Below are 25183 nucleotides of genomic sequence, written 5' to 3'. Positions count from 1 at the left end.
ACAAAATTTGCATCGGTGAATATAGACAAAAAAGCAGGGACTATACATTTAAAAACCTGCAGGATTTGCCTCCAAATCAGGGTTACTAAGTGTTGTCAAATAGTGTGGGATGACTGATGTAGCACCCTACAGGTAGGTGCTAGGTAAAATATAGTGGGCTTTGTCTGCCTAACAGCAAAGCCATGATTTCTTTTTGTCAGGTGGGTTGTCATGGCTTCCAGGTGTGTCTGCTGAGAGGGGAGTCTCCCCAACGGCTCTGTGAGAGGCTTCTCATAGGGCAGTGGAGGAAACCCAATCAGGGACACATTCGGGCTTCTAAATACCCCAGAAGGCAGATTCTGCCGCAGAGGATTCTGGGAGTGGGTATAAGTTTGAGGGGAGTGCATGACTCATGGTCTTTAGCGGGAAGCAAAGTCCCAGGAGGGAGAGTACAGCTTTCTCTCCTCCTGTCAGAGGAAGTGGATGTCTCTGGGTGCTGCCTGAGAATCCAGAGAGCGCTGGGTTGAGCTGAAGGGGATCCGGTGTGTAGAGAACCAGTGGAGAGAGAGAGAGGGGTCCAATCCCAGGAAAGCCTACAAAGGTCGTGAGTACCCCTGGGTGTCTGCCTAGTGTAGAGGGGACCACTCCGGAGAAGGTTCTGGAATCCAAGTGTCAGCTAGCTAAAAAAAGGGGTGCCTAGTCCGAGGACCCTGAAATTTGAGGGGGTACCTAGTCAGAGGGCCCTGAAGTGTTAAAAGGGAGCACCTGCAGTTTGGGCCCTGAAGAGTCAGTATACAGTGTGGAGTGGTGTACTAGTTGAGAGTAGCAGCAGCACAGGAATTCGCAAGGAGCTACCGCAAGCCAGAGCAGGGCCGGAGGGGGCCAGTCAGTGACTTTTGAGTAAAGCAGTGTCAGAAGTTCAATGTTCTACAGTCCTGGATCTTCTGGACTAAAGTCGAGGTTCCAGCACAGTTATCAGTGTTACATTACTTTCAAGTGTCGGGAAGCGTTGGCTAGCGTCGGCTGGCGTCAAGACAGCGATAACAAGCTAATTTTTGCTAAAGAGTCCCAAAAGAGTACCTAGTTGAGCCAGAGGAGTATCCCACTCATTCCCTTCTCCCATCCCCTAAAATACAATAAAACAACAACAAGATGCCAGAATTGTCATTGTTTCAGTGCTCACACCTGGGGCCGCAGCTCATATGGGCTGGAGAGGTAACCGGTAACAGTTGCAGACCCACCTCAGGCTCAATGCCTGGAAAACCTGCTACATTTGGGGGCTTGTCTGGGATTTTGCCATTAGTTACTGGGCCAGTTGCCCCTGGCAACGGCAAAAGAAAAAATCCAAAAAATCTATTTTTGTGCCCAGAACTGTTATTCAAACGCCAGGCCGGGTGTGAGACTGCAACTGCGGGAGGCAGGGAGAGTGGGTTGAAGCTGGAGGCCCATATGGAAGGAAGGATGCTTGTGGCAATGTAAATGTTCCAAGAAAAACTGTAATTTGATGAGGACTTTTCATATGAACTATGAGATGTACTCTGCTATCAGAAGATGGAGAGCAGGGGGTACAAATGTTCGAGTGTATGAGTGCTGCAACTGTTTAACAGGAAAGAGTCCTAAGGTGGACAGTGAAGATGGCGTCAGGGGTCCCAGGGAGGACAGAGAAGAGGACGCCGAAGGTCCTAGTTTGGACGGTGAAGATGGAGGCCGGGGGCATGGGAAGAGATGTGCCAGGGGCCTGGTGTATGTGCATGCTATATGGAAGGATGTTGACCGTGCATTTGACAGACATTTATTCTTTATGGCTGCTGCACTGATACTGTGGGGATTGTAGTCGGCCATGCTGAGAGAGACAGTGGGGCTAGTCCCGGAGCCAGTATAGAAGACGAGGATTGCATGTGTGTGGCAAGGAAGAGAAGTATCGGCCGTGCAACCGACAGCGGGATGCTACTCTTGCCGAGCAAGGTGGGACAGCTGGCTTCAGTAAAGGAAGGCGCAGTTGTGGCCCTAGTGCAATTGAGATGGGTGGATGCATGTCTAGCAAGTGATATGATCCGTTTAGCAGCTATTTCCCAGAGGCTTGCAGTGAAGAAGCATGGCAGGGGAAGAGTTACAGTACCGTGCAGGAAAGCGTGTCACTTGCAGATCTGCCCAGCAGGAGGAGTCATCGCCCAATATGGTGAAAGGGTGGAGACAGTGGGAACCTCCGGCCAAACAGGAGTGATCCAGGGGACCCTATTAATATCCCCTCCTTCGGGTGTGGCCGTGCAGGAGACACGTGTAGGAGAAAGAAGCATGCCTTGCATGATAGGAGCGATTACTGCCACCATGGATGAAGATCCTGCGAAGCAGAGCCGAGAGTAAATCCACCAGCCCGATTCCCCTCTAGTCTGGGATACTGGTATCCGGATGGTGCTGGACCACGGACTCACGCTATGCACAGGAGGCGGCCGTGAGTTCCTAGGAGTGGCATGTCCCCAGTGGGCCACTGTTACTTTGAGGGTGCAAGCATGGGTTCAATGTGGGCAATGTAGCGATCTGCTGCTCAGGGAAGAGAAGAAGCTCACGGTTACATGGGAAACAGTCCTCACTCAGGAGGTGACTGGGAATGAGTCAAAGTTCCTCCGCGGAGTCGGGAGAGGCATGTTCAGACTCATGATGCAGCTGGAGGCCCTGCCAGCAGTCGGTGGGCCTGTAGTCTGTGGGAAGGGAGTTCGGTCGCAGAGATCCATTGAGAGGGGATCCGTGTCCACCCAGACAGTCGGAGAGTGGCCAGAGGATGTACCTACCTCAACGGCCACAGCAGGATCCACCCCCATTAATGTCCCACAGCCTGCTAAGCCGGCAGTGATTCATGCATCACCTTCCAGCACAAGTAGTGAGGGTGAGAGATGTCCTGTGAGAGTTCTATCCCCATCTTGCTACATGAGACATGGCTCACTTGAGGAAGGAATGGATGATTGGGTATCTATGGACGAGACTGAGTGGGAATGGAGGTCAGAAGCTAGGAACAGCTCCCCAGGTCCCAAAGTGATTGTGCCACTCGATCAGGAAGCCCAGGAGGCTATAAGGAGAGGGGAACTGGCTCAAAAATTGGGGTTCTGCGATGTTTACGTTGAAAGGGTCCCAGACCTCACCCCTCCTGGGAACATTGCTAGGGCCTGAGACCAAAATGCTGCCTATGAAGAAATGATCGAAAGGGTGTGTACTCCCTTTTCTCCACCAGGGAGAGGAAACAGGCGAACTCTCCCCCGGTTATCCAGGATGCAATGGGGGATGCAAAAGAAAGTTGCACTGGAATACGGCTATGACTACCCCTACGCACCAAGGGAGGTAATGTTATTGGTGGAAAAGTTTCGGGACTTTTGGTGCGATTAACTAATTTGGGACTTCCTGTTTGTTCCAAAACCTTACAGGGATTATCCTGAAGAGGGGCTTAAGGAAAAATGTAATAAGGTCAAGACTCAATGGAACTATGGGCGTTCCATCTATATAGATAGGGTGGAGGTCCGCCGCCCAGATGGATCAAGGCACGCTTGGTCCATCAGAGTCAAGAACAAACAAGGCGAGTATGTTCAGGTCCCTCACCCTGAGTATTACATCTGAGGACTGACAGTGTTTAATTTCAAAGGAGGAGATCCAGGAGCAAAGAATAAAAAAACTGTGTGGCCGGCTGGCTACCACAACTGACCAAGGAACCTTCAAAAGATATAATGCTGAGTTCAAGTTTGCAAATGTTTAAAGTTTAAAGCTGACCCCTTGGGCCATCGGGCCAGGGTCTTTTGGAAAGAAAATGTTGCTGTGACTGACCTCTTGGGGCCATCGGGCTCATGTCCTTTTGAGAAAGTTATTTGATGTGCTAGATCCCTTGGGCAATCGGGCCAGTATCTCTGTGGATTACAAATAGCTGTGTGGGAAGTCATCCACAGCTCTGACAGATGAAGATGTTGCTACTACAAGTTCAAGTGTCTAAGAACTTTGGTGTCGGGTGCCCTACAGGACCCCTGTGATACTTCCCTGACTCAGAAGGACTGTAGGTCATGCAGAAATGTGACCTGCCCTGTTTCCTAAAAGAAGTGCTTGGAAGTACAGCAGAGGGAGCTGTGCTTCAGTTCAAGAAAAGGACTTTGCATAGACAGCTAGTGTTAGGAGGGGGGACAAGCTCTTCCAGAAAGGGGAGGACCCCAGCGAGTCAAGACACTGGCTAGCAGAGGTAGTCATGGAGGGAGTGGAAAGGTCGCCCTTGTAGCCAAAGAAGGAGGATCTTTCAACTCAACTGTTCAGATAGTTAGGCTTGCATTTTCTTATGTGTATGCCGATTACTAACTTTTGTTTCCTTTATCTCTCTACAGGTGGGACCATCTTAGAGATAGTCAGTCAGGAAATTTGCATTGTATTTTTCTTTGTTGTCTCCACCATACGAGTTTGTTTGGTGGGGGGTGCATCAGTTTTCATGCACCTTAAACTGTTTGTACAGCAGAGTGTAAAGATCTATTTTTCCACCATAATTTATTTGAAAATTCTTTTTTCCCTTTTCCCCCTTTTCCAGGTTTGTGGGATACTCCTGATTTTTGGCTTGTGTGATACTCCTGATTTTTGGCAGAGTTTTTGACAGGAGGTGGCTGCCTCAGAGTAAGAGGGTCCTGACTCGGTTTGGTGTGGGGTGGATGTAGCACCCTACAAGTAGGTGCTAGGTAAAATATAGTGGGCTTTGTCTGCCTAACAGCAGAGCCATGATCTCTTTTTGTCAGGTAGGTTGTCATGGCTTCCAGGTGTGTCTGCTGAGAGGGGAGTCTCCCCACTGGCTCTGTGAGAGGATTCTCATAGGGCAGTGGAAGAAACCCAATCAGGGACACATTCAGGCTTGTAACTACCCCAGAAGGCAGATTCTGTCACAGAGGATTCTGGGAGTGGGTATAAGTTTGAGGGGAGTGCATGACTCATGGTCTTTAGTGGGAAGCAGAGTCCCAGGAGGGAGAGTACGGCTGTCTCTCCTCCTGTCAGAGGAAGTAGATGTCTCTGGGTGCTGCCTGAGAATCCAGAGAGCACTGAGTTGAGCTGAAGGGGATCCGGTGTGTCGAGAACCATCGGACAGAGAGAGGGGTCCAGTCCCAGGAAAGCCTACAAAGGCCGTGAGTCCTGCGGATTGCCCCTGGGGGTCTGCCTAGTGTAGAGGGGACTACTCCGGAGAAGGTTCTGGGATCCAAGTGTCAGCTAGCTAAAAAAGGGGGTGCTTAGTCTGAGGACCCGCAAGTTAGAGGGGGTACCTAGTCAGAGGGCCCTGAAGTGTTAAAAGGGGCATCTGCAGTTTGGGCCCTGAAGAGTCAGTGCACAGTGTGGAGTGTACTAGTTGAGAGTTGCAGCACCACAGGAATTCACAAAGAGCTACCTCAAGCCAGAGCAGGACTGGAGGGGGCCAGTCAGTGACTTTTGAGTAAAGCAGTGTCAAAAGTTCAATGTTCTACAGTCCTGGATCTTCTGGACTAAAGTCGAGGTTCCAGCACAGTTTTCAGTGTTACATTACTTTCAAGTGACGGGAAGCATTGGCTAGCGTCGGCTGGCGTCAAGACAGCGCTAACAAGCACATTTTTGCTAAAGAGTCCCAAAAGTGTACCTAGTTGAGCCAGAGGAGTATCCCACTCATTCCCTTCTCCCATCCCCTAAAATACAATAAAACAATCAAACAAAGATGCCGGAATTGTCATTGTTTCAGTGCTCACACCTGGGGCCGCAGCTCACATGGGCTGGAGAGGTAACCGGCAGTGATGGTAGTAACTGTGTTTAAGTAAACGGAGTTACTTAACGCAGTTACTTTAGAGGTTAATGAGTAATCTAACTGATTACTCTTCCCCTTCTGGTAAAGCCATTCTCATTACATGGGCCACGTTACCGCAATTACAAGTACCGCCACTAGATGGCAGTAGTGTAATTCCTCCTCTCCTCTATGACCGAGGCCGGCGCTGTCCTCGGTACTGGCCGAGAGAGGAGGAGACAGAGAGTGGCAGACAGTCAGTGCAGGCCATGAGGAGATCAGAGGGCGCTCAGGGCGGCCATATAATTGAATTTTACAATACATACAGTAAATATATAGTCCAGGCGGCAGGCAGTACATCACCTTTCCCCCACCGCCACAGGAGTCGTCAGACAGGCACAGGCAGCCATACCAGCCAGCCAGCCAGAAGAGTTGAGAGGCAGCACAGGCCTGGAGGATGGAGCCAGACGGACCCCAGTGTGCCTGGGCAGGCCACACACCACCACCAGCCAGACACCAGCAGCCAACCAGGCAGCACTGCAGCAGCACAGGTACCAAAAAACAAAAAAAAATCAAAACTCAGTCACAGTCAGTCAGGACAAGAGGACTCAGAACTCAGACCCCCAGCACCAGCCACCACCAGCAGCCAGCCACTCCAGGTAGCAACAGGTACCAAAAAATCAAAAAACAAAATAAGGTTACTCACACAGTCAGGAGGACTCAGGACTTAGACCCCCACAGTGCGCCACACCACCACCAGCTATCTACCCTACCCACCCACCCTATACAGCCACTGACCCCCAAATACACCTACCCACCCAACTTATACACCAACTGACCCCCAAATACACCTACCCACCCACCCTATACACTGCCAGTGTACCATGCAGGTACCACAGTGCCACTCTCAGCAAATACCACTAAGCAAATACCCCGCATACAAGGGGCATATAAGTTATTTGACATATGTGAATATTTTTTTAAAGTAACGCAATAGTTATAATCTCCAACAGCAACAAGTTAAATGGTTCTTTTCCAGAGAGATGCATTTATTGAATCCAAACCGTATCCCTGTTTGCAAACTGTGCCATCAAACTGTGGTGCCACTGGAATGTTTTTACCCATCCATACCTGAGGGGTTTCACTCTAGTTTTCCGGGAAGACCCAAACAAATTGTGATGGATTTGCTCATCACTAGTATTCAGTATAATTTTCCAGACATCTGTTTAATAATTAATTAAATCTTGTCTCATCTCATTCTGATTCAAGGGGGGTGGTCCTTGACGTAGCGCCCTCCAAGTTAGGTTCTAGAGTTAGTGTATATTGTTTTTGGTTTCTCTGCTTAACAAGGAGACAGCTAGGTAAATGTAGATGCTGTCTGCTTAACAAAGAGCTGTGATTGATTGTTAGAGTCTGCTCAGTGTGTTTTGATGCTGCTCATGCTGTCTTCAAAGTTTCACTCTCGTCTGGTAGCTACGGGATGTACTGGACAGTGGGAGGAAACCTTGCAGATGAGAGCATGGATATCTATAAGACCCTGGCCAATTGGAAGGGGACGTGCCCCCAAGGCATGGTAGGTATTTATATCTGAAGAGCATATGGGCTCTGGGTCTTCCTCTACAGAAAGAGGTTCAGGAGGGGAGGAGCTGTTTCCCCTCCTCAGCGCAGGCTGCCATGCGGCCTCAGGTGGTCGACCTGAGGGCCTGAAACACTGAAGCTGCAACCTATGGTTCTTGAGAGAGCTGACTGTGGGAGAATGTCCGCGGATCCTGTCTGGTACTACTAAGGAAGGCTGCCGCGTATGCTTCAGGAGCCTTGTGAGTACAGACCCCCATAGGGGATCCCTGGGAATTGTGCTGTTAGATCCCCCTCTGGGTGCTGGGAGTCAGCTGCTGGGTGCAAGTTAAAGGGGACACTGGCTAGTGTCTTGAAGAGGCAACGTTTACTGAGTTCCTTGAGCTACAAAGTTGTATTGAGAGAGTTGTCCTCATCTGTGAATAGTTCATTTGGAGTAACCTTTCCTTCTCCTATCCAAGTTCTCAAAATAAAACATAAAACAAATCCCCTAGACTGGTCATTGGAGACAACAAGCGGAAGAGTGTGTGCACCTGGCTGTGTGAAAATACCCTGTGACTGGCTGTGAATTAATCGGTTGGAGACTCGGGCACAAATATTCATGCACCTGCTGGGATAGCAATACATTATTATTTAGTGAAGCGCTAGATACGTAAACAAAACCTGTTAGGAAATAAACACTCAAACTCATCCGACACTGTGGAGCAGGCACCCTCTGCTGGTGAAATTGATCTTTCGTACTACTGTGTGCGGTACCCTAATCCCTAATACCTGGCAAAACCTTAGTAACCACTTAAGTCTCTGGGCCTTTTATCCATAAAAGCCCTTCAAGATTCTGAGTGTTTTTTTTTTTCGATTTTAGCAATGTCTAGGCTCTGCATCCTATATATTTGTGTTTTATGGTTTCCCCTAACATATTATACATACATATTATATAATAGCAGATTTGGATACACATATTTTTGTTTTTTAGGTTTAAATTAAAAATAAATATTGAAAACACAATGTGAAAATAAAATATTTTTCTGTTATTCTTCCCAAAGCAATTTTTACAATGAGTGCAACCTCAGATGTTTACACCATAAATATAACCATTAAAGTCTTGTGGGTACCTCCTCTTCTGGGGTCCCCTGCAAGCTCTCTGCGCTCTTCCTCTGTGTGTGTGCCCCCATATGCTATGGGAGCACATGTATGGGTGCACTCCCCAGCCAGGCTGTGTGTGTCCATAGACACACACAGCATGGCTCACCTACCCTCCCACTTCCTCCTTACATGATTTTATTGACAGCAGTAGTATATATACTGTACAGAATATATAAGCATTTACTTAAATGTTACTTTTGTTTTTCACTTCTTTTTTTATTTCTTCATGGGGGTCTGGATCTGGCATGAGAAGACCTCATCTCGATTATCCCCAACACCCCCCCCCCCCCCCTTTCCATTCTCCCTATTCAGCTGTACAGAAATAGATCACTTCTGATCATGATCGACTGTTGGATACAATCAGCCAGCAAAAGATCAATTTCGGAGAAATCTGCTGCCGCAGGTAGAGGCTGTGTCAGCCCTGCACAAGCCTCTGTACTAGGAAAAAGTTCTGTGACATCACTCACAGAGTACATTCACACATTTGTCAGGGACATTTGTTGCATTTATAACATGGCACTTTTTCTGTTAGCCAATATTTTTCCTGGTAAATTAAGGCAAATATTTTGTTTATAGTAAGGTGATTTTTTCAGTCTTTCTGCAGTGAATTTGCAGAAAATAGACAGAGCACTGTCTAAAATGAACCTCTTCCTTCAATGCACAGAAGGGTTTGGCAGAATGGGGGTACAGTATCTCACAAAAGTGAGTACACCCCTGACATTTTTGTAAATATTTTATTATATCTTTTCAGGTGACAACACTGAAGAAATGACACTTTGCTACAATGTAAATCAGTGAGTGTACAGCTTGTATAACAGTGCAAATTTGCTGTCCCCTCAAAATAACTCACAGTCATTATTGTCTAAACCGCTGGCAAAAAAAAATGAGTACACCCCTAAGTTAAAATGTCCCCTGATGAAGTCATGTGTCAGTGACGATACGCGTAGAGCAGCTGATTATACCAGAATTGTTGCCGGAGGACGAGCCAGCCATCCCTGTCTTGCACGCCGCTTGTTGCTTTTTTAAACGTACGTTTTTAGCATCTTTTGCTTAATAAAAGCTTTTAAACTATATCACACTATCGGAGCCTTCTCTCTCTTATTCACCTGCCTGCAAGTGATTTACCTGGATCATTCACAAGCGTCAGGACTTAAGGACACACCAGCCCTAGAGAACCTCTCCATGTACATCGCGGTACAAACAGGAAGATTCCAACTCACAGACCTGCCCTGGAGCCTGATCATTTGCTGTTACCTTACAGCTGTAAGGTAAGAATTTAGTACAGCCATATCCACCTGGGAGTTTGCCCCTTGCAGCTTTCTACCACTGCTGGTTGTGGGAAGCCCCCCACTGAAAATAGACTGTTGGGGGGGCCTTGCTGTATTATTCGCCTATTGCACCCATAGACTGTGTTAACCATTGAAACTGCACATTGGAATATATTATTAGTACTGCGAGGAGCCCGCTGGCTCATATCCCTCCTTACTTTATCTTTTACATTTATGTGTTATTTTTGTTTTGGTTTTAGAACACTATTCCACTGAATATCCGTATATCTCCTTGAGTTTTTTGTTCACCTTGGACCTACTATTGGCTATATATAAATTTTCTTCCATCCTGTGATTTAACCAGCGCTAGAAGATTTATTACACTGTCTTTATCTATCTGATCATTCAGTATTTTACTGATTTGGCACTTTTCTTCACTATATTTATTTAAGATCCAAGATACAGTTATTTTATTCCTACTATGCACTCCTGATATTATATAAATTTTATTTTATTCCTATGTAACTGGAAAATCAGCACAGGTTCACTTTCCCGTTTTTGATATATTTATTGCACATAATGAAGTTTTATATTTATTCATCTAATACTTAGTTTTGCGATTTGTCACCATTTATTTAGAACAGCGCAACACTATTCTTACCATATCAAATTGTTTTATTTTGACATTGGGAATTTGTCATTTCTGGTGTTTGCGGCTTTTCTTTTGAGTTTTTATTGTTAAAAGTAATAGCTCGTGGGTTTCCCCAGTTGCTTGTTTCCACAGAGTCCCTCTTTAAGGCGTGGACAGGTAATCAAACCAGACGCTTGCATGTTACATGATGCTGCCCTGGAGATGGGACTAAGCTTTTAGCAGTTTGGGCAGTGGTATTTAGACTTGTGTATAAGGAATATACCACCCCCAAGCCAACTCCCTTTGCAATTTTACCCCTCAAGGACTTAAACAATTAACAATAACACTACTTTGGTATACAGTAGAACTATGCTTATGTCTTTACATGGCTCCTTGACCAGGATTTGGAGGCCTAGAATGCATTAGTGAGCCACTTTAATAATAAGGAATATAAAATATACAGTTTCCCCATCAATTTCTTCTTGGCGTCAGTGGCAGGAATTATACTCCACTGTTGGTGTCAGTGAAACAAATAGGACCTCATTGCTGGAGTAAGCAGGAAGTATAGTGCCTTGTATTAGTGGGAGAAACAGTGACCCAAAGGCAGTGGCGGAGCTAGACTTTTAAAACAGGGGTGGCAAAGGGGTGGCAAGGTATTATTTTGGGGGGTCAATATATTGCAATATTTTTTTGCGGCGGATCCTCTTCGTCACGCATTTTTAGTAGTGCAGAGTTACTACAGCGTGCCCCCATTCAATGCAGAGTTACTACAGTGTGCCCCCCATTCAATGCAGAGTTACTACAGCATGCCCCCATTCAATGCAGTGACCAGCGTGCCCCCCATCAATGCAGTGACCAGCGTGCCGTGTCCCCTTCAATGCAGTGACCAGCATGCCCCCCATCAATGTAGTGACCAGCATGCCCCCCATCAATGTAGTGACCAGCGTACCCCCCCCCCCCATCAATGTAGTGACCAGCATCATGTGCCCCTTCCCGCTCGAAATTCCCACCTAAATGTCCCACCAGTACATTCCAGAACCCCGAGTCAGGGATATTTAAAGGGGGCCCCTCAGCAGCTCGGACTCAGCCGCCTCAGAAACTGAGCTGTGGTGTTCCCCTCCCCCCCTTCCTTGTGTTTGTCACGGCCAGTTATTATTATGTGGTAGCGTCACCTTTGTGTAATGCAAAGGGGGATGAATTTGTTTTATGGTATTGATATGATGATTAATGGCAAGATCGTTTATTGTTGGATAGCATTTTTTGAGTTAATTTTGTGTATTTTACAACCTGAGCCGTAGTGGCTAAGTTGATTGAGTGTTTTACATGAATAATTTATGAAAATAATTGTTTATGTTTTGTTTATAAAACCAATAATAAAATGGCAGCTGCCTTATTTTTATTCCAACCCAATGTCGTGTTGTGTTTTATTGTGTATTATTACTTCCTGTAAATGTATTTATTGAATATTGGTTTGATTGTTAAGTATTGGGTAAATAACAATCCTGCCTGCTGTCCCATGAGAGTTGATTATCGAAAAAAAAAAAATGAACATGATTCAAATCCTCTTTAGTTTAGTAGCCCAACTGTTCCTACCAAGACAGTAATAATAAAAGCAACATTGCATTGCATCGCAAGGTACAATTGGCACTTTTCCACTGCAAGTACCGGCTAGTACCGGCTCGGCTCTACTCGGCCCTGCTTGGCCCAGTTTGCTTTTCCACTGCGGTACCGCATGGTATAGGGTCAGAACGGTTCGGTACGGTACGGTATGGTTTGCTTTTCCACTAAAGTAGTACTAAAGTTAAGTGGGTGGGATAACAACGGGGTGGGTGTGATTCTCTGACCAATCAGTGGCTAGTAGTGACTGCATGCAAAGGATTGTGGGATATGGTACCAGTTTGGTACCTTTTGGAACCACAATCGAGTAGGTACTGTTTTTTCAGAGCCGTACCGTACCATACCGTTCGGTTCCATGCAGTGGAAAAGCAAACCTATACCGTACCGTACCGAACCGTTCCGACCCTATACCATGCGGTACCGCAGTGGAAAAGCACAAAAGCGTGCCGAGCCGGTACGGTTCTATGCAGTGGAAAAGCGCCAAATGTGTGCACTGTCAGCCCTAGTAGCCTTCAGCTCTAATTTATTTCTTGCAGTCATTTGATTAAGAAGGAAATAGCTTATGAACATAGCAAGCTTGGTTAATAGTTGCTTGCTTGATATAAGCATTTGATTTGGCTAGCACTTAGAATGGTGTGAGGAGGTAAAACAAACAAAGTAACATGGTTCCTTGAGCAGAGGTGACAGCTGATGTAGGTGTTGTAAGGGAAAGAAAGTGACAGGCTAATGATTTATTTGTCAGTTCACTATCTGTGTCACTCCAACTGAATGGCAACCTAGAGCCACTTCCAATAATCACAAAACCTACTGTTGGTATACTTTCATTTTCTAGGGGTTTTTTTTGTTTCCAACCTTGTTCAGTAAGTGCTATTATTATTACTTTTTTAAATTATACGTAGTAAAGGAGTTTGGCAAAAGTCATTTACACTTACCACACTTTTAGGAAAGTGGTTATTTTAAACCCCATGCACACAGGGTGTCTCTTTAGTCCCTCAAAAAGCCTTTTCTCCTGGCAGCAGAAAAGCTTCTTAAAAATGCAGTTGCAAACACACGCATCAAACGTTTGACTTTTAATGGATTCCATAGGCAAATATTCATTTATTCTGGCCATTGGAATGCATTAATGGCCAAAGGCTAAATCTAGTGTTTATGCGTTTGTTCTGCTCTTCAGCTCCTCTTATGAATGCGCATTTGGTGAAGTTTTTTTTCAGCCTGTAAATGCTTTTCTAATACACCTGTAACACCTATGTGTGCATGGATACATGGGCATATATAGAGGTGTTTATACAGGCTAAAAAAAACACCAAATGCTGTTAAAGCTTTGCTTCGCGGTCATGGCAAAAATTAAAGCGCGTGTCGCATTTGGTGGGTGGTACCACCAACACACACACAACCCATTTAACCACTTACTGATCGCCCTATAGCAGTTTTACTGCTACAGGGCAGCTTTTGTGCACCAGATCACGTATATATACACGTGATCCTGCATTCCCACCTGCAGGGGGCACATGCGTGCTACCAGCGTGCTGCTTCTGCTGTAATTATTCACAGCAGAAGCCGATCTTCGGGTGCCGGGCACTTGATGTCCGCCGGGACCCAGTGATCATTAGGCAGAGACTCCGAATTGAGCTCCGCATATGTAAACAAGGCAGAACTTCCTTCTGACAGGGGGGAAGGGATGGATTTTGTGTTTCTGCAAAGCAAGAATTAAAATCCTTCTCTTCCCTTAGTAAAAGCAGCACACATAGTAAACACAAACACTGGCTAGGCACAGATTTAACCCTTTGATCACCCTAGATGTTTAACCCCTGCCCAGCCAGTATCAATAGTACAGTGACAGTGCATATCTTTGGCTTTGATCATTGTACTAGTATTACTGGTTCCCGCAAAGTTTTAAAAGTGTCAGCCCGTGTCCGATTGTCTGCCGTAATATCACAATCCTGCTATAAGTGGCTGATCGCAGCAATAACTAGTATGAAAAAAAAACCACAGTTTGAACATGCTATAATGTTTGTGTAAACCGATCAATATACACTTATTAGTTTTTTTTTCCAAATACATGCAGCAGATTACATGTTGGCCTAGATTTATGAAAAAAATAGATTTTTTTTTAATTTTCTTATTGCATGTGTTTTATAGCAGAAAGTAAAAAATATAGTTTTTTTTTTTTTTCAAAATTGTTGGTCTTTTTTTGTGTATAATGCCAAAAATAAAAAAAAATGCAGTGGTGATCAAATGTCACTAAAAGAAAGCTCTATTTGTGGGAAATAAATGACATAATTTTTATTTAGTTACAGCATTGTATGACCATGCATTTGTCGGTTAAATTAACGCAGTGCTGTATCGAAAAAAAGTGGGCTTGGTCATGAAGGGGAGTAAATCTTCTTGAGGTCAAAACATTTTTTTTTTTTTTTCATTTCTATCTGTTTTTCTTGTTACTATGTGTTGCATTAAATTAAAGCACAAAATTAAAAAAAAAAAAAAAAAAAAATCTATTTATTTTATAACACACTGTGCAATGTAGAATCATAATTGTAGTGTAAAAAAGAAAATTAAAAAAATAAGATGTAACTTTTCATTTACACTAACACACTTCCAGTGTATATATATATATATATATATATATATATATATATATATATATATTATATATATTACCATAGTTTGTAGGTTTCATGCAAACCAATCAATTTTGCCTTATTGGTTTTTTTTTGTTTTTTTAATTAAAGACATGTAGCTGAATACATTTTGGTCAAAATTTATGAAGAAATTTGATTTTTTTCGATTTTTTATTGGATATAATTTGAAGCAGATAGAAAAACAAATATTGCTTTTCTTTCAAATTTGTTGTTTATATTGTAGCAAATAAAAACCCAGTGGTGATCAACCGCTAAAAGAAAGCTCTATTTGTGTGAAAAGAATGATATAAATGTTGTTTGGGTACAGCGTTGCATGACCGCGCAATAGCCAGTTACAGTAGCCCAGTGCTGAATAGAGAAAAACCTTCTGGAGTTAAATTTTTTATTTTTTTTTCTAATGTACTCTTGCAGAGTCTGTGTTGATCTGTAAGGGAGACAATGTGAATATACTAATAAATACAGATGTGAAAACCCTCAAGTGTCAGTCCTGACAGAAAAGTAGTCACTAAAGCAGCCCTGATAAATATACATTGGACATCAATATATAATGGTGAGTATATAGTTCATGCACTGTAAGGATGCACAGTCCACTAAAACAGCTCAAGAGGGATGGCCAATCACCACGGAGTGAAGGGATAATTAAGGAAACTTCCACAGCACCACGTGACCCCCTAGGCAGTCAACACTATCAAAAAGCTGAGAACGATAAGCCTTAAATGTGAGACCATTAACTCCGGATCACTCCACTTGATAACCATACACCAGCTGATGTTCCAAAGTCCCACTCTGGGTGGTCTCGCATACAGATCAACGAAGGTTCAGCACATAAAAACTAATATGGGCGGCACAGTGGTGTAGTGGTTAGAACTTTCACCTAGCAGCAAGAGGGTCGCTGGTTTAAATCCCATCCACAACGCTACCTGCCTGGAGTTTGCATGTTCTCCCTGTGCCTGCATGGATTTCCTCCGGGTACTCCGGTTTCCTCCCACACTCCAAACACATGCTGGTAGGTTAATTGGATCCTGTATAAAAAAATCGTCCCTACTGTGTATGTACAGTATGTGAGTTAGGGACCTTAGATTGTAAGCTCCTTGAGGGCAGGGACTGATGTGAATGTACAATGTATATGTAAAGCGCTGCGTAAATTGACAGCGCTATATAAGTACCTGAAATAATAATATGTAAAGTGTTTGCTGGCATTTCTGGGGATCTCATATTATATATTACACACACATTATCTTTAATGGCATCTCAGTCTTAGTCCGTAGGGTTCAATATTGAGTTGGCCCACCATTTGCAGCTATAACAGCTTCAGCTCTTCTGGTGTGTCTATGGGTATGTTTGACCATTTTTCTAGAATCGCATTTGTGAGGTCAGGCACAGATGTTGGAGAGAAGGCCTGGCTCGCAGTCGCCGCTCTATATCCTCCCAAAGGTGTTCTATCGGGTTAAGGTCAGGACTCTGTGCAGGCCAGTCCAAGTTCCTCCACCCCAAACTCGCTCATCCATATCTTGATGGACCTTGCTTTGTGCGCTGGTGTGCAAACATGTTGGAACAGGAAAGGGCCATCCCCAAACTGTTCCCACAAACTTGTGAGCATGAAAATGTCCAAAATGTCTTGGTATGCTGACACCTGAAGAGTTCCCTTCACTGGAACTAAGGGGCCAAGCCCAACCCCTGAAAAACAACCCCACACCATAAACCCCCCTCCACCAAATGATTTGTACCAGTGCACAAAGCAAGGTCCATAAAGATATGGATGAGCGAGTTTAGGGTGGAGGAACTTGACTGGCCTGCACAGAGTCTTGACCCCAACCAGATAGAACACCTTTGGGATGAATTAGAGAGGAGACTTGGAGCCAGGCTCTCTCATCCACATCAATGCCTGACCTCACAAATATGCTTCTGGAAGAATGGCCAAACATTCCCATAGACACACTCCTAAACCTTGTGGACAGCCTTCCAAGAAGGGTTGAAGCTGTTATAGCTGCAAAGGGTGGGCCAACTTAATATTGTAACCATAGACTAAGTCCGGGATGCCATTAAAGTTCATGAGCATGTAAAGGCAATACTTTTGGTAATATAGTGTATATAAACTTATTATTATAATATATATATATATATATATATATATATATATATATATATATATATATATATATATATATATTATAATATATATTATTATACTATATATATATTATACTCTTTCATTTATATTATAGTATGCATATATTATATATACTCATACAATGCAGTATATATATATATATATATATATATATATATAATTACATTATGTGTATATATATATATATATATATATATATATATATATATATATATATATATATATATACATACACATACATATATAAATTCTTATATATAGTATCTTAAAACTGTAATGCCACTGTTCTTTCTAGTCCTTCTTCAGTGTGACTTGTAGTAGCAGAGTGCTGAGCCAGCCATCACACAGCAGCCTAAGGAGGCAGATGAAATGACAGCCCCGCCCACTATGAGTGACAGGAGGCATCACGGGGGCGTGGCATAATCCCGATCGCTTCCCTGTGTACATCTGCCCAGCTCACTCCTGCCCAGGGAGAGACGCTTCTAAAAAGCACAACATACTAATAGGGCACCGGGAAATCATCAGCAGGGAGCAGAGGGGCATTCTCCTCCCTACAACCTATGCTTTTCTCTGCCATCCATGGAAGGAAAGCCTCAGCTAGGATCTCATCAGTGACACCTCATTTACCTTTGGATTATCCTATACAGTAGGAAGATGATGAATTTCTCTACAAGGTCAATGGCAGCTCCCCTGTGTTCTGGATCGAGGGTAAGAGAGATGCTTTGATAATGACATGGTGATCAGATGTAATAGGTAGAGCCCCCCAGTATACATCACCTACAGCTGCTTGTTGATGACACTGGGGATTAGGCATCATTCTATAGCAGTGATGTCCTTAGCTGGGTTACAATGTGGATCCATCACTATGCATGTATTGTTCTCATACAGAGTATTCCATGGTGTGCTGTGTGTGAAGTAAGCCAGGTACAAGTTGTGTGCATACAGGTGATCATGGCTTGATGCATTGTTCTTGTGCAGATATGTCTGCAGTGTGAATGTGCCTGGGAATGCTAATGGCTAGTGACAGGAGGGTCCATGTACACTGGGAGTTGCATAGAGTCATCAGCACACAGACAGGTTCTGCTGCTGCTGCATAGAACATCCTCCCCCTGCACTGTGCTTTATCAGTGTGAAAAGAGATGGCCCTCATTAGTGCTCTCCCATGGCCCAGATGCTGCAAGGGAGCCAGTGTACCATGCCTTCTGTTTGCCAGGTAACATGAATTCTCCATGGACCTGATGTGAAGGTTGTCTGGCTTGGGATGTAGCCAGCTCCCCGGGATCGCCTGCTGTGAAGGATTTCTGGCCATCGGAAATCTTTCATTCAGCAAAGGAATTGAACATTGTGCTAAATTGTGCTAATTGGAGGATGGCGGAAAAAAAAAGTTTACTTTGTATTCTTGCATCTGGTTTACATCACGTGAATTTACTCCATTCTACCGAGTTTCTGCTTCTATCGCTTGGCTTTTCAGAACTCAAATACACTGCCTGATCAATAGATTTTAGGCTTATTTCACATCAGAAGGTTTCTTATTTGCAAAAAAGTGACAGTTAGCCTAGGTTCACACTAATGCGGTGCAGGAAACGGTGCGTTTTCAGCACTGCATTCCAATCGCACTGTCCTTGCGATCTGCTGCGGGTGTCAACACAAAGTTAATGACACCTCCAATGCAGGTCACAAAAACAGTGAATTTGCCTGTACCAGATCGCATCAGATCGCATGGTACGACCATGCGATCCAGTGACAGTGTGGCTCCAAAAAAGGTGCGTGCATGTTTTTGGTGTGATGTGGTGTTTCAAAAATGAATGGGCTCAAATCGCACTGCACTGAATCGCATGTGCAATGTGCAAACCAGGGCTACAATTCAGAGTGGCCATCCAAAGAGAGTTTCAGAGGCCAAAGAGATCTGAAAATTACAGGCAGGTGGCTACAGGGCCGCCTTTAACACAGGGCAAAAGGGACAGCTGCCCAGGTCCCAATCGTTGTCATGGGGCCCAAAGCAGCTGCCCCTTCTGCCCACAAATAGCATACATCCCCATGATGGCTTTGTCCCGGGATCGCAGCGTTGGGCTCACTAGTGCTGCTGCGGTTCCCAGACCCTCACTCTGCACCTTCGGCCAGCAGTTCTGCGGCTTCTCGATGGCGGGAGTACAGCTCTGCTGCCACGAACCTCTCTCTTCATCTCATACAGCTTACACCCAGGGATCCTCAAACTACGGCCCTCCAGCTGTTGTGGAACTACACATCCCATGAGGCATTGTAAAACTCTGACATTCACAGACATAACTAGGCATGATGGGAATTGTAGTTCCTGAACAACTGGAGGGTAAGTATTTAAAACTAGGGACTGGCTGTTTTCCACACACCTTCATTTATCCCCCTTGCTTTTCAATTGCCTGAACAACTGGAGGGCCGTAGTTTGAAGACCTCTTCACTATACTATACAGTAGGGAGGAGCGTCTGTGCCGGGCAGCCCCGGCTTTAGTACACAAGCCAATTAAGTGTACTGAACCCGCTCCTTAGTCCCTACTCCACTCCCAGAGGTGAAGAGTGAGGTTTCGGGCATCAGTATTATGAACACTAATGAGCCAGCTACACGAGATTCTGCGTGGGCTTCACCCCCTGTGTACTCCAACTGCCACCAAAGAAACCACAGTAGTCTGAGAAATGGAACGGTATGCCTCCACTGGGCTTAAACGGGTTGCAAAGATTGGGAAAGTTACATAAGATGATGCAAGACACAGAGGGGTGAGGGTGCTAGGGATGCAGGAGGGGGGAGGGGTGCAGAAATGTACAGGGGAGGGGTGGGGGGGGGGGTCAGTGGCATAATGGAGGCACGGAGACTTGCACGGGGAACAGGGGTGAAGAGGGTATGGAGAGGTTTAGAGGGTATGGAGAGGTTCAGAGGGTATGCAGGGGTGCTGAGAGGTGTAGAGGGTATTGGAGGAGCAGTGGGTATGTAGGGGAACAGATGGTATGGAGGGGTGCAGAGGGTATGGGAGGAGCAGTGGGTATGTAGGGGTACAGTTGGTATGGAGGGGTGCAGAGGGTATTGAGGGATGCAGAGAGGTGCAGAGGGTATAGGAAGTGCAGTGGGTATGTAGGGGTACAGTTGGTATGGAGGGGTGCAGAGATGTGCAGAGGGTATAGGGTATGGAGGGGTGCAGGGGGTATGGGAGGAGCAGTGGGTATGTGGGGGAACAGATGGTATGGAGGGGTGCAGAGGAGGTGAAGAGGGTATGGAGGGGTGCAGAGGGTATTGAGGGATGCAGAGAGGTGCAGAGGGTATAGGAAGTGCAGTAGGTATGTAGGGGTACAGATGGTATGGAGGGGTGCAGAGATGTGCAGAGGGTATAGGGTATGGAGGGGTGAAGGGGGTATGGGAGAAGCAGTGGGTATATGGGGGGATAAATGGTATGGAGGAGTGCAGAGGAGGTGAAGAGGGTATGGAGGGGTGCAGAGGGTATTTAGGGATGCAGAGAGGTGCAGAGGGTATAGGAAGTGCAGTGGGTGTGTAGGGGTACAGATGGTATGGATGGGTGCAGAGATGTGCAGAGGGTATAGGGTATGGAGGGCTGCAGTGGGTATGGGAGGAGCAGTGGGCATGTGGGGGAACAGATGGTATGGAGGGGTGCAGAGGAGGTGAAGAGGGTATGGAGGGGTGCAGATGGTATGGAGGGGTGCAGAGATGTGTAAAGGGTATGGAGGGGTGCAGAGACATGCAGAGGGTATGAAGGGGTGCAGAGGGTACAGAGGGGTGCTTGGGGTATGGTGGTGTGTTAGAGGTACAGAGATGTGTTGGGGGTACGCTGGTGTGCTGGGGTGGAGTGTGAAGTGTAAAGGGTCTAATCAATATTAAAGATGGCCCTGGGTGGCTAAAATAAGGATCGGATTACCATAAAAGAAATAAATATAAGGATCTGTATCCTTGTTTAAACAAAAACTCCAGGAAACCTAAACCTTTCCCCTTGCAGTGGGACTGTGCCTGCACTGGAGGGATTAACTGCTTGCGTAGGTCTAGAGCAGGAATCTCCAAAACTCTGATATTCACATACATGACTAGGCATGATGGGAATAGTAGTTCCTGAACAACTGGAGGGCCATCGTTTGGAGACCCCTGGTCTAGAGGATGGTGAAAGCAGTCTTTAACTGCCCTTACCTCTTCAATTTTCTTGTACAATTTTCCTTTAGATTTACCTTAAACTATGTAGTGCAAGAGCCTGCCAACTTTGATACAATTGAAAGTTGTTTAGTTTTGACCTTATATTATATGTTTTTTGGTAAATCTCAAGGAAAATTGTACAAGTACATTGAACATGTATGGCCAGCCTTAGTTACCTGACCTTCCTCTGTCTTGGTCAGAAGGCCAAGCTCCAGAGGTGGACTATTCCTCTGCATCCCTACATCTAATGCAGGGCTATAGACCCTGCATTGGTCTTGATCATGTCAGAAAACGTTAGATCGCCTGACGGCGGAGACCTAAAAATTCACACTTGCAGTGGGGCTGTGCGAGGGGACCGGTCCCCGCAGCTTCTTCTCCCCTGCATTTTGACAGTCTAATGTCCTCTGATGTCATCAAGACAGATGCAGGGACCAAAGCCCTGCATTGGGTATGAGGACAGCGAGGGACAATCCATTGCTTGGAGTAGAGGATCATGTAAGTAAAACGCTCGCTCTTACCCCTAGACTGTACAAGCAGTTAAATATTTTATTATATCAGCGCTCACCTTCATGCTTGATTCTTTCTTGCAGTGTAAAAGGTCCATTTTAAAACTGAACTCCAGGAAAGATCTTTGATTTGAAACTTATATTTGGTCTAGCGGTTGCATCTGATGCTTCATATCTCACATCCGGGGTGCTGCTGGGGATGCAGAAATTCACTATAGTACTCTGTGCTACATACAGTCAAGCGTTGTCCTGTTTCCGCTGCTGCTCAAGTGACTTGTCTGTATACTGAACAGGGGGATTACTTACTTGGCACCTCCAACATTTATGCTGAATTCACACTGTGTGCGGTCACTGGCGTTTTACTGCATTGTAAAATACTGATCATTGCAAGGACACACAGAAAACAATTGTTTTCTGTGCATCCTATTCACACTGCAACACAGCCCAGAGCTGCACTGCAGTGTGCAATGCTGACATGCTCCATTTTATTGCAACAAAGGAGTGCATGTCACTACGCAGCAGCACAGCGCATAACACTGCTGTACAGAGACAAGGATGAAGAGACAGAGACATGGTTGAAGTGTACGTTTGTACACTTCAAATAAAGTTCAGTGTAAAAAAAAAAAAAAAAAAAGGTAGCTGTGTGATGCGCTTGATTGCGCACCACCCCTTCCGCAGCCAGAACGGACAGCTACCAAATAGGAAACCGCTGCAGTTTATCTCTCTTGTATTTTTCAATTAATACAAGGCGTTCGCAGATTGGACAAGACAGAGTTGATCACTTCGTCTGCCTCTCCTTTCTGCCTCGTCCAATAGGAGAACGTCTTGTATTCATTGAAAAGAACACGTTTGTTGAATAGCAGATGTGTTGAGCAAGTGACCCCCTGTGTTCAGTACGTAGACAGCAACACCCAGAAGAGACCAGCCCAGATTACTACAGTGAATTTCTGCATCCCCAGCTGCCCTTCGGATGTGAGATAGGAAGAATTAGATGTGCAAAGCTGTACCAATGTAAGTTAAAAAAAAAAAAACAATCACTCCTGTTTTAGAGTGTTACTAAACCCAGGACCCTGCATTCACTATAACTGTTCTCCCACAGTACACAGAACATTGAAATGCAATCGTTTTAGTAAATATAAACTGCTAAATACTTTTTCTCATCAGCAGTATATAGCAGTCTTGTGACCTCTATCAGTGTCTGGTTAAAGCTTGTAGGAGGAGTTTTCATTCTCCTCTGACTGTCCTATGAGACTGCATGAATCTTGACGCTCTTTCCAGACAGTGCTGATTGGCCCTGTGCTGATCACATCACATGTACCCTCCTAAAAAACCTCTCTAGCAATAGACACTAAACTGAGCATGCACAGAGTGCCCCCAAGGTTCTGTACTATCAGGAGATGGATTAGGGACAGTGGAAGAAGGGGAGGATCAGAGGAGACAGGATGAAACAGCCTGTTTACACAAAGCGAAGGATTAACCCCTTAGGTTTCACAAACAAGTATGCCTTACTGCATATACAAACTGATTTTACTGTTGTGGGTTTAGAAACACTTTAAACCCCTGTTCATACCTGAGCATTTTGTAGTATGTTTCCCTATGCCTGACAACACCTGACTGGACTGAACATGCAGAATCCCATTGCTTGTGATTGTGCCTGTTCACATTTCAGCTCTTAGTCACTTGTACACTCAATACCCTATGTTCAAAGATGTACATGTAGCACCCTTCTAGGTAGGTGCTAGAAAGTATAGTTTATCCCTAGCTAAGCAGGGATAAGAAACAAAGATATTTAACAAAAATCAGCACACATTTCACCTGGTTAGGCACACATTTAACCCCTTGATTACCCTAGATGTTAACCCCTTCCCAGCCAGTGTCATTAGTATAGTAACAGTGCACAGTATTAGCACTGATCAATGTATTAGTGTCACTGGTTATGTCAGTGTCAGTTAGCCAGTTGCCACAAAGTGTCAGTTAGTGTCAGGCTGGCCGCTGCACTATCACAGTCCCACTATAAGTCACTGATCACCACCATTACACCACCATTACAAGTATAAAAAAATAAAAAAAAATTCCAGTATACTGTATAAACTACATATTGACGCTATAACTTTCACGCAAACTTTCAATTTATCAGATTATTTTTCACCAAAGACTTGTATGAGAACACATTTTGGCCTAAAAGTATGAAGAAATTTGATTTTTTAAATTCTTTTTATGTTTTATAGCAGAAAGCAAAAAAATGTATTTATTTATTTATTTCAAACTTTTCAGTCTTCTTTTGTGGTGGTTAAACCCTCAATGTGAGATGTAATATATAGCAATATACTACAGGACTTGCCATGTTTGCTCTTTGCTTTCTGTCTGCAGTCGGTCGTAAAAGTTTGCTCTCTTCTTCATTTCTGTCTTGAGGGTGGCTCTGCTGCCTTGCAGGGTCCCATAATGCCACCCTCATCCGTACGCTTCAGCCTGTGAGGAGGCATGAATGCGCCTTGTTATTATTGTACTAGGGATAAGGACAGTCTAGTGAACTTAGGCCCCTTTCACACATACGGTCCGTTCAGTTCATTAGTTCAGTCAGTCAAAATGTATCAGTTTTCCATCTGTTTTTCATCCATTTTTGATCTGTTTTTTTATCAGTTTTTCATTTGTTTTTCGTCAGTTTTCATCCATTTTTCGTCCGTTTTCATTCATTTTTCATCCGTTTCCATCCGTTTTTTCTTCCATTTTTCATCTGTTTTTCATCCATTTTTCCTCCATTTTTCATCCGTTTTAGTTTAAAATGGATATGAAAAACGGACCATTTGTCCATTTACATCCGTTTTTCATCTGATCCGTTTTTTTGACGGATGAAAAACAGAGCATTCACCCATTCCAAAAAACGGACATTGACGGAAGCGGATGAAAACGGATGGTAACGGATGATCATCCGTTGTCATCCGTTTTTACATAGATGCAATGATGTTTGTTTTTCATCCGTCAACAGATGGATGAAAAACGGACCGTATGTGTGAAAGGGGCCCTTAATGTGATGTGACTAATGGCACTTTCCCACTGATGTGGTTTTCCTGCCCTGCATTTGCATGCAGGAATTAAGGTGTGCTTTCAGAAAATGCACCAAAACCACCCAACCCAATAGAGGTCTATGGCAAAATGCAGGTAACCCGCACAAAACCCACAGATACACTGTGCTGCACATGCACAAAAACATTTTTGCTGCGTTCTGGTTCATTTTTTAAGCGTTTCTAATGCATTCCAGATGCAATTTTTTTTTTTTGCTCGCTGTACTGGGGTCTGGTGCATTTTTAATGCATTCTAGTGCAGTTTTTATGTGTTTTCCTGCGTTCCAGTACAGTAAAAATGCAGCATGTTCTACTTTTTTTTCTGGAACTGGAAATTCCTGGAACTGACTGCTCTGGTTTGAACTATGCCACGGGAAACCATATAACCTACTTTCCATGCATTTTTTATGCAGAAAAAAAAACGCACTGGACTGCATGTGGTGTGAACTGGCCCTTATAGCAGAAAGTAAAAAACATTTTTTTTTTTTTTTATTCAAAAGTGTTTTTTTTTTTTTTTTTTTGTTTATAGTGCAAAAAATAAAACCACTGAGGCAATCAAATACCACCAAAAGAAAGCTCTATTTGTGGAAAAAACTGATATAAATGTTATTTGGGTACAGCGTGCAATTGTCAGTTAAAGTAATGCAGCGCCGTATCACAAAAAAATGGCCTAGTCGTAAAGGGGAGTAAATCTTCCGGAGGTCAATTGGTTATGCAC

At 44.5% G+C, this 25183-nt stretch overlaps 1 protein-coding gene across 1 annotated transcript in view; it reads left to right on the top strand.

Annotated features, from left to right (window-relative positions):
* Positions 1-17186: 17186 nt before the first annotated feature.
* GPRIN3 (GPRIN family member 3) overlaps positions 17187-25183 on the top strand; it is a 293285-nt gene continuing 285288 nt past the window's right edge. The window contains exon 1 of the mRNA XM_082255532.1: positions 17187-17443. The gene's annotated coding sequence lies outside the window, so the exon portion shown is untranslated. The remainder of the gene's footprint in view (positions 17444-25183) is intronic.

This window comes from Pelophylax lessonae, assembly GCF_965119305.1.
Source record: "Pelophylax lessonae genome assembly, chromosome: 1".
NCBI lineage: Eukaryota > Metazoa > Chordata > Amphibia > Anura > Ranidae > Pelophylax > Pelophylax lessonae.
The sequence above is the reverse complement of the archived record's forward strand: the minus strand, read 5'-3'. Positions and strand labels throughout refer to the sequence as shown.